The sequence below is a fragment of the Bubalus kerabau genome, chromosome 4 (genome assembly GCF_029407905.1).
Source record: "Bubalus kerabau isolate K-KA32 ecotype Philippines breed swamp buffalo chromosome 4, PCC_UOA_SB_1v2, whole genome shotgun sequence".
NCBI lineage: Eukaryota > Metazoa > Chordata > Mammalia > Artiodactyla > Bovidae > Bubalus > Bubalus kerabau.
The window spans coordinates 34,612,467-34,621,107 of NC_073627.1; the positions used below are offsets into that span (position 1 = coordinate 34,612,467).

The 8,641-nt window shown below is 48.3% G+C and overlaps 1 long non-coding RNA gene across 1 annotated transcript; it reads right to left on the reverse strand.

The window, feature by feature from the left end:
* Positions 1 to 3,142: 3,142 nt before the first annotated feature.
* On the reverse strand, positions 3,143 to 4,324 carry LOC129649270 (uncharacterized). The gene is made up of 2 exons (XR_008713056.1): positions 3,894 to 4,324; positions 3,143 to 3,332 (listed from the first exon to the last, which is right to left on the reverse strand). It is a non-coding gene; the product is annotated as an uncharacterized LOC129649270 (long non-coding RNA).
* Between the last annotated feature and the right edge of the window lie 4,317 nt (positions 4,325 to 8,641).

The window sequence follows — 8,641 nt, forward strand, 5'->3', positions numbered from 1 at the left end:
AAGCTGTTGGACTTCCAGCAGCTCTGAGTCTGCTAAGGAGGAGGCAGTTCTCCAAGTTCTAGAATGTGATGCTCAGGACAGCAGGTGGTTGGAGTGCTCCTGGCTTCGCAAGGGCTTTGACCACAGGTGTAGCTGCTCTATCAGATCATGACTGTTTCTGTCAAGCGTTTCTGGTTTTAGCAGTGGTGTGTCACTCCCACTTTGACCTCAGGAATTAGTCGCTGTGTCTCACTGCTCAGATTGTCCTGAGGCCTGGTTCCTCCCATTGCAGGCAAAGTTGGTTTGATTCTGTGCCATTTCTGCCTACACTCGGTTCTCAAGGTGGTACCTTCTTGCCTTTGAGGGTCCATAAACAGGTCATGAGCGAGCATTTCTTCATGTCTGGCTCCAGGACACCCTTCTAGAGGTGCTCTGCTCAGCAGCCTGCGTGTCTGTCTCTTCGGTGTTGATCATGCATCTGCTCCCCATCTGCCGAGTTCAGGCCTGAGCTCTGTGCTGGAGACAGAAGGGGGCTGAGCACCTCCCTGCTGAGTCCTGGCCTGCCCTCTGTGCTGGAGACGGGAGGGGACTGAGTACCTCCCTGACCTTTGTGCTGGAGACAGAAAGGGGCTGAGTACTTCCCTGACCTCTGTGCTGGAGACAGAAGCGGGCTGAGTACCTCCCTGCCCCTGCCGAGTGCAGGCCTTAGCTCTGTGCTGGAGACGGGAAGGGGCTGAGCACCTCCCTGCCGAGTCCTGGCCTGTCCTCTGCTGGAGACGGGAGGGGGCTGAGCACCTCCCTGCTGAGTCCTGGCCTGTCCTCTGTGCTGGAGACGGGATGGGGCTGAGCACCTCGCTGCTGAGTCCTGGCCTGTCCTCTGTGCTGGAGACGGGCAGGGGGTAGGGTAGGGACCAAGCACCTTCCTGCTAGGGGAGCTCATCTTCAGTGTGGCAGACAGACTGTCAACAATGAAATATATAGAGCAGGTCAGATAGTCAGAGGTGCTGGAAAGAAGAAAGAAGGTAAGGGCTGGAGAGGAACGAGGGTGGGTGACAGTGTGATTGGTCATGGAAGAACTTCTTCGGGAGGGGGCTGTTTGGAAACGGAATGAGCCGTGTATCTGGGGAGACCTTCCAGCTTGAAGGCCCTAACCCCGGAGTGAGTGTGTGGCACGCAAGAGCAGGAGCCCAGTGTGACAGTGGCTGGTGAGTCTCAGGGACAGGAGGGCTGGAGAAGGAGCCGGGAGCCACATGTGTCAGGCCCGAGTTCACGGCAGGGACCCTGTTCTATTTTGAGTGTTGAGGGGGCCTTGGAAGGGCTGAGAACAGTGCTTGATCTGATCCACCCGCCAGGGTGCCCACCGTGACTGTTGCTTTGACCACATAGGGGTCTGTGGGTGCCAATGTCACCCCCTCAGGGGGTGTTAAAAGTCACTCACCCTGTGTCATATTTCAGGAGAACATCTTTGTGAATGTTTAATTGAAAGAAAAGCTTTGAGTTTTCTTTTTATAGTGGGAAATTTTAAACATAAAGAGTGGCCTAGTTTAGTGAACTTGATATGCCCATCACCAAGCTTCTGTAATTCTCAACACGGCTGAGCTTATTTCTTCCACACCTCCACCCCCTCCTACCCAGTCTCGCATGTGTGCACATCTTGCTTAGTCTTTGAAAAATAACCACAGTTTCATTATCACACCAAAAAAAAAGTTAATCTGTTTTTGCTTAATATCACTGAATATCCAGTCAGTGAAAAGTCAAGTTTATAATTGGGTCCTTTGCTTTCTAGGAGCCACAACACCTCATTGTGGAGGGATGTCCTGTCCACATCACGAGTGTGACTCTGAGTTTGTGTTTGCACCCAGTCAGGGAGGACACAAGGGGCTTGGAGTGAAACAGCCGGGCAGCACCCCTACCATGGTATTCAGGTCAGACTCTAATCAAACTTGGGCCCACTCAGTTCAGTTCAGCCGCTCATTTGCATCCAACTCTTTGCGACCCCATGGACTGCGGCACGCCAGGCCTCCCTGTCCATCACCAACTCCCAGAGCTTATTCAAACTCATGTCCATTGACTCAGTGATGCCATCCAACCATCTCATCCTCTGTCAGCCCTTCTCCTCCCCCCTGAGTCTTTCCCAGCATCAGGGTCTTTTCCAATGAGTCAGTTCTGCGCATCAGGTGGCCAAAGTATTGGAGTTTCAGCTTCAGCATCAGTCCTTCCAATGAATATTCAGGACTGATTTCCTTTAGGATGGACTGGTTGGATCTCCTCGCAGTCCAAGGGACTCTCAAGAGTCTTCTCCAACACCACAGTTCAAAAGCATCAATTCTTTGGCGCTCAGCTTTCGTTATGGTCCAACTCTCACATCCATACATGACTACTGGAAAAACCATAGCTTTGACTAAATGGACCTTCGTTGGCAGAGTAATGTCTCTGCTTTTTAATATGCTATCTAGGTTGGCCATAACTTTTCTCCCGAGGAGTAAGCATCTTTTAATTTCATGGCTGCAATCACCATCAGCAGTGATTTTGGAGCTCCCCAAAATAAAGTCTGCCACTGTTTCCACATCTATTTGCCATGAAGTGATGGGACCAGATGCCATGATCTTAATTTTCTGAATATTGAGCTTTAAGCCAACTTTTTCACTCTCTCACTTCCATCAAGAGGCTCTTTAGTTCTTCACTTTCTTTCATAAAGGTGGTGTCATCTGTGTATCTGAGATTATTGGTATTTCTCCCTGCAGTCTTGATTCCAGCTTGTGCTTCCTCCAGTCCAGCATTTCTCATGATGTATTCTGCACGGACGTTAAATAAGCAGGGTGACAATATAGAGCCTTGGTGTAGTCCTTTTCCTATTTGGAACCAGTCTGTTGTTCCATGTCCAGTTTTAACTGTTGCTTCCTGACCTGCATACAGATTTCTCAAGAGGCAGGTTAGATGGTCTGGTATTCCCATCTCTTTAAGAATTTTCCACAATTTGTTGTGATCCACACAAAGGCTTTGGCATAGTCAATAAAGCCGAAATACTCACCCACAGGCAGTAAAGCCGGTCTACTGACACCCCTTGGTGGTGAAGGGAAGTGCAGTATTTATCGCAGCACTGAACAGAGAGTCCAGGTAGCTCATGCTCTAAAGGCCTATATTTCCCTGATAAATTCTGAGAAAGATTTTTAAAGACATGGCGAGGGAGAAGGTGTCATGGGGTGTGTGATCCGCTGGAGGACATTGTTCTGATTGGTTGGTGGTGAGGTAATCAGGAGTCAACTCCATCAACCTGGCTTCAACTACTCTGGGGTCTGTGTGCTTGTGATCAGCGTGCAGTCAGTTTCTTCCACCTGTGGGGGTTTCAGTATCTGCAAAGCAAAGGAAATGGCTCAAAATATTATCTGTAGCCCTTTAGGAGCAACTGAAGGACAGAGGAGGAGATGGCTGGATGGCATCACTGACTCAATGGACGTGAGTCTGAGTGAACTCCAGGAGTTGGTTATGGACAGGGAGACCTGGCGTGCTGCGATTCATGGGGTCACAAAGAGTCGGACACAACTGAGCGACTGAACTGAACTGAACTGAAGGACCTTGACTTTCTTAATGGCTAAACTCTTATTTTGTCTTGACTCTTTTCCTTTCTGTATTTTCTCGCTTCTTGGATTAATTTTACTCTTTGGAACTCGGGGAAGGCCAAGGAGGCAGAAGCTCTTCTGCAGACAGGAGGTGGACTGCGGATGTGGACAGGGGAAGGGTAATCTGTTCTGAGAAGGCCAGAGTCCTTCTCAGTTACAGAACCAGGTCAGAAAAACCAACTCACTTGTCTTGGGTTTGTTGTTTGCAGAACAGGAGAAACAGAGGACGAGTTGAGACACTGAGAACAGGGAAAACTAATGGATGATTGTGCTGAGAATCAGAGCTGTGCTCACCTGTGGCAGGAGGTGGGCAGGGCCAGAGGGCCAAGGGGCCTTCCAGGAGCAGTGGAGATGCTCGGAGCTGGAGCTGGCTGGTGACTCGTGTAGCTCAAGAGGCGTTAAGTATAAACTTGAGATGTATGCATTTGATTGTTTATAGCTCAAAAAAAAAAAAAAAAAAATGGTGGAAGGGACAAAGAACTCTCCTGAAGGCCAGGCTTGAGAGAGAACAGCATGAGGTAGAGAAGGCATCAGCCATCACGTGCCCTCGCTGCAACAGCCTAGACCGGGTCTCGAACTCCCAGCAGCACCAGGTCACAGGTAAGAAGGGGCTGAACGGAGACCCTCCAAGAGCTCTGACGAAGCAGAGGTGGGTTGGGGCCGGAAAAACGGGGCTGGGAGGGGACACAGGCCATCAGACGAGGGCTCCTCAGCACCACTCAGAGTTGCAGGAGAGCAGACAGAGATCAAGGCGAATGCTGGTCCCGCTCTGAGAGGCTTGGGGGGTGCTTTCTGGGACCCAGGACACCAAGTGGGGACTAACTGGAGGACAGAGCCGGCAGGTTCCCTGCAGGTGCAGTGAGTGGCACTAGGTCACTCTCAGTCTTGCCTCGGGGCTGGTGGTCTGTGTGCTTGCTGAGTCCTGGGTGCTGACCTTAGACACGAGCCATGTGAAGTACTCCTGGTAGGGGCGGTCTGCAGCTGGGGGCCCCATCCAGTCTCCCTTCAGGATGACTCAGAGGTATGAGGCCAAGTTGAACTTTGTAGTCGGGGCGCAAGCCCCCCAGTCTCGAGGCCCCTGGGCTCTGCGTCTGCTGGGCTCCCAGGTCTCTGTGGTGATTTGGAGGACGTGGTGTCATCACATATCAGACGTGGTAGAGACCATCCCGCCTGCCCTTGCTGTGTAAGAAGGAAGGGCTGGGGGAACCCGTCTGCCAGTCTGTCTACAACCTGGCTACCGAGACGTGGTCCTATACCTGCAGCGTCACCTGGGAGCTGACCAGAAATGCAGAGTCAGCCTCCACGCAGGTGTCCCCAGTCAGAAGCTGTAGTTTAATGAGATTCCAAGCGATTCTTGTGCACATTACTGTTTGAGACCCACTGCTCTGCAGCACATCAGCTTTCCACCCCCACACCACAGAGTCTTCCTACTTTCCCCCAACGGAGAAAAATAAGGAATAATGAAGTAATTCATCTTACCCTGACCAGGAAGCTCTTTAATTAATTTTGCTTCCATGAAACACATAATTTGAAAGCATCTCTCAAGTAAGCAGATTCCATTTTCTGGTAACTGATCACTCCATTTAAAAAATTTAATCAAAGACATACATCATTCCCTGTCAGAACTTCTGTTCAGCCTTAGGATACCAGGGGTTTCTCCACTGACTTGCTGTAATTCCAGCAAAAAGCAGAGAAATGCTGTTTGGTTAGCCGGTGAGGCTTTGTAAGGTTAATTGCAGTGTTTCCATTTGAGCATTTTCAAATATTGAATTGAAACCAGATGAGGAGCATTTGACCGTCAGCCTGCCCTTGTGCAGTCAGGCTGATGAGAACGGCTGATGAGATTAAATGAAGCTGGGAGAGGCTAAATTGCTCATCTCCTGGTCAGCTCAGACTCAGAAAGGCTCTGAGTTACAGAAGAGACTGGGGCTATGGAGCCCAGCAAGAATTAACTCCCACCCTTGACAGGGACAAGCATGGAGTAGGTAACTTGGTATACACACAATACACTCCTCAGTGAACTAAAACTTTGCAGCAGCGTTTTTTTAAGAGCTCAACAAAAAGATTCTGAAATGAATCTGGAAAAGTAAATGTGAAAAACAGTTCAAGACACAGGCAAATAAGGGAAGACAGTAAAAATAACAGCAAGGAGAAAGGACTTGTCTACCATTATTAAAATACATTACAAAGCCATGATGACTTAAAACCTAGAATTCAACAGATGGGTCAAATCACAAAAATATGGAAACAGATACATGGTTTATCAAACTTGACTGTATAACGAAGGTGGTTTATTGTGCTGGTGAAGATTATTAAAAATGATTACTGCAACTTAATGAACTTAACAAAATGAAAAAAGGAATTCCAGTGCTACATCCTCCTTTTAAATGAACACGCAGGAGGGCAGCAGCCCACATATGCGGGTCCCAGGGGGGCAGTGCTGCCCACTGCACCACAGGGTCGCCCCCACCGCAGCCCGGGGCCGGCCCTGAAACAGGGACAGAGGAAGAAGAAGGCCCTGCCAATCAGCAGTGGGAGCTGAAGAAAGGAGGCCAGAGCAGCCTCCACCAGCCATATGCAAATTGAAGCACGGGGTGCAAACCAGGCAGCAAAGGAAGCCTGTGGGCGGAGCAAGAAACCAGCAGGCAGAGACTGGGGGGTGGGGGTGGGCAGTCGCTGAAAGTCAAGAGCCTGACCTGCCTCCTCCAATATATGCACATTTACTGATTTATATATTATACGTGTGGGCTTCCCTGCTCAGTTGGTGGAGAATCCGCCTGCAATGCAGGAGACCTGGTTCGATACCTGCGTTGGAAAGATCTGCTGGAGAAGGGATAGGCTACCCACTCCAGTATTCTTGGGCTTCCCTTGTGACTCAGCTGGTAAAGAATCCACCTGTAATGCGAGAGACATGGGTTTGATCCCTGGGTTGGGAAGATCCCCTGGAGAAGGGAAAGGCTACCTGCTCCAGTATTCTGGCCTGGAGAATTCCAGGGACTGTATAGTCCATGGGTTGCAAAGAGCTGGACACAACTGAGTGACTTTCACTTTCATTATACGTGTGCTATTGCACAGACGTATTTGGCAAGTGGTTGTCAGGGGTAGCTGCCGGGGTCCAGCCCCGGCTGATCCAGGGTCTTCGAAGGAGAGACGGCTAGGCGACCTATTCAAATGTTAATTAGAGATAATAAAGAGGAATAGAATGAGGATAGCTCAGTAGGAAAATTCAGTGGAGAAAAGAAGCTGAGTGGCTTGGTTTACGCAGAAAATCAATATAACCCGTGACACCAGGTTAGCTCTGACCACGGAGGCCGCAGGCGCCCTCTCGAATAGCGGAAGGTGCCCCACCTTAGACACCTTCTCGAGTGGGTCTTAGAAGCCCAGGCAAATAAATGGTCGCAGAGGACATCCACGCTCCAGATGGACACTCAGCTAGAAGTTAAAGGGAAGAATGACATGGGGAGACCAAGTGTTGGTGAGCAAGGCCCATAGCTTTATTTTCAACAGGGGCTTTTATACCCTAAGTTACACATAGAGGACAATAGGGGATGCAAAATCAGCAGTCTTTGATGCTTATCAAAAACCAGGGTTTCTTTCCTGCAGATTTATCGTATACAAATGGTTTAGGTGATTTACATCATCTTCTGGCCAGAGGCCTATTAACATTTTATGACTCTTGACAAGGACTTATCAACAAAGACTTATTTTCTCTAAGAGTAATTATTTTAAGGTTTGGCGCCATCCTCCGAAGATAAGATTACGTTCCTATAGGGTGGATGTGTAATGGGTTTACAAAGGAAAGAATTTACTACCTTAAGGGTCTAAAGTTACTAACACCAGGCCACTACTTATTTTTTCTACATACCAACTATATTAATTAATGCACATTCAAGGATACAATTCAGGGGATGTGAAAACTTGGCAACAAACATTGGCTCATCAATGAAATCTTTTACTAGCTTTATTCTGACAGTTTCTAATTCTCTGAGAGGCTCTAAGCTATTTGAATATCTTAAGCTTCCCGTGCCTCTGGAGGCTGGGAGACTGTAAACAATCGTATGCATAGCTGTAGGTGTCCGGGTAAACTTGTCAGGCGAGTTAGAGAGCCATCTGAGGGGTTTGGATTTAAACACTCCTAATTGCCCAGGAACTTTATTAATTGGAGTTGTAAGTTAACTCTTTGACAGAGAGAGCGAGATGGTGGTGGGGGACAGCCCCCAGTAAAGTCAGAGGCGAGAGCACAAAGCAATAAAGTAGGCAGACTCTGGTTTTTGGGGGGTAGATGCTCGAGAATATCCGGGGGCACTCCCGAGGCTCGATCCCGCCTTTGCGTATGCCGAGCCCCCTTCCTCATGACCTTTGTCACGAGTGGAATGTCTCTCGCCGGCTCCCGGCAGGTAGCGTATGGAAAAAAACAGAAATTTGAAAGGACAGGACAGCAAGTAAATGGTGTTATTAGCCCAGGGGATGGATACCTGAGTATTATTCTATAAATGGAATGTATTTTTGTACGCCTTATGTATGTTCTGTTTTCTTGTAAAAATCTTTATGTGCACATAAGTAGAAGAGCTGATATTTTCTTCCTACAACCCCTGTTGCATGTGCTCCTGAGTCTGGGAATGAGTGCTTTGGAGTCTGTGGCATCCCGGGTTTAGATCCCACCTACACCCACTCTTAAAGTGCCTGCCCTCCCCACCCCAGCCTCTCTCTCCAGAGTTTCTTCATGAGCTTCTGTTTTGCTTCAACCATAAAAGGCAGACTAAAATAGTAGTGAAAGCTTTTGTAAACATGACAATAAAGGCAAAAAGCATAGAGTAAGTCATTGCTAGGCTTAATCAAAATCATACAACAGAGTTACTATCACTAATATGAAAGGAGTGTTTACAAATCTATAAGGAAGTAGAAGATGAGCACCCCATGAGAGCTGGACAAAGGACATAAAGAGTTCAGAACAGAATATCAAATAGTTCACAGCCATACCTACAAAAAACCAACAAAAAACAATAGTGGTCAAATAATGCAAATTAAATCAGTGGAGGTAT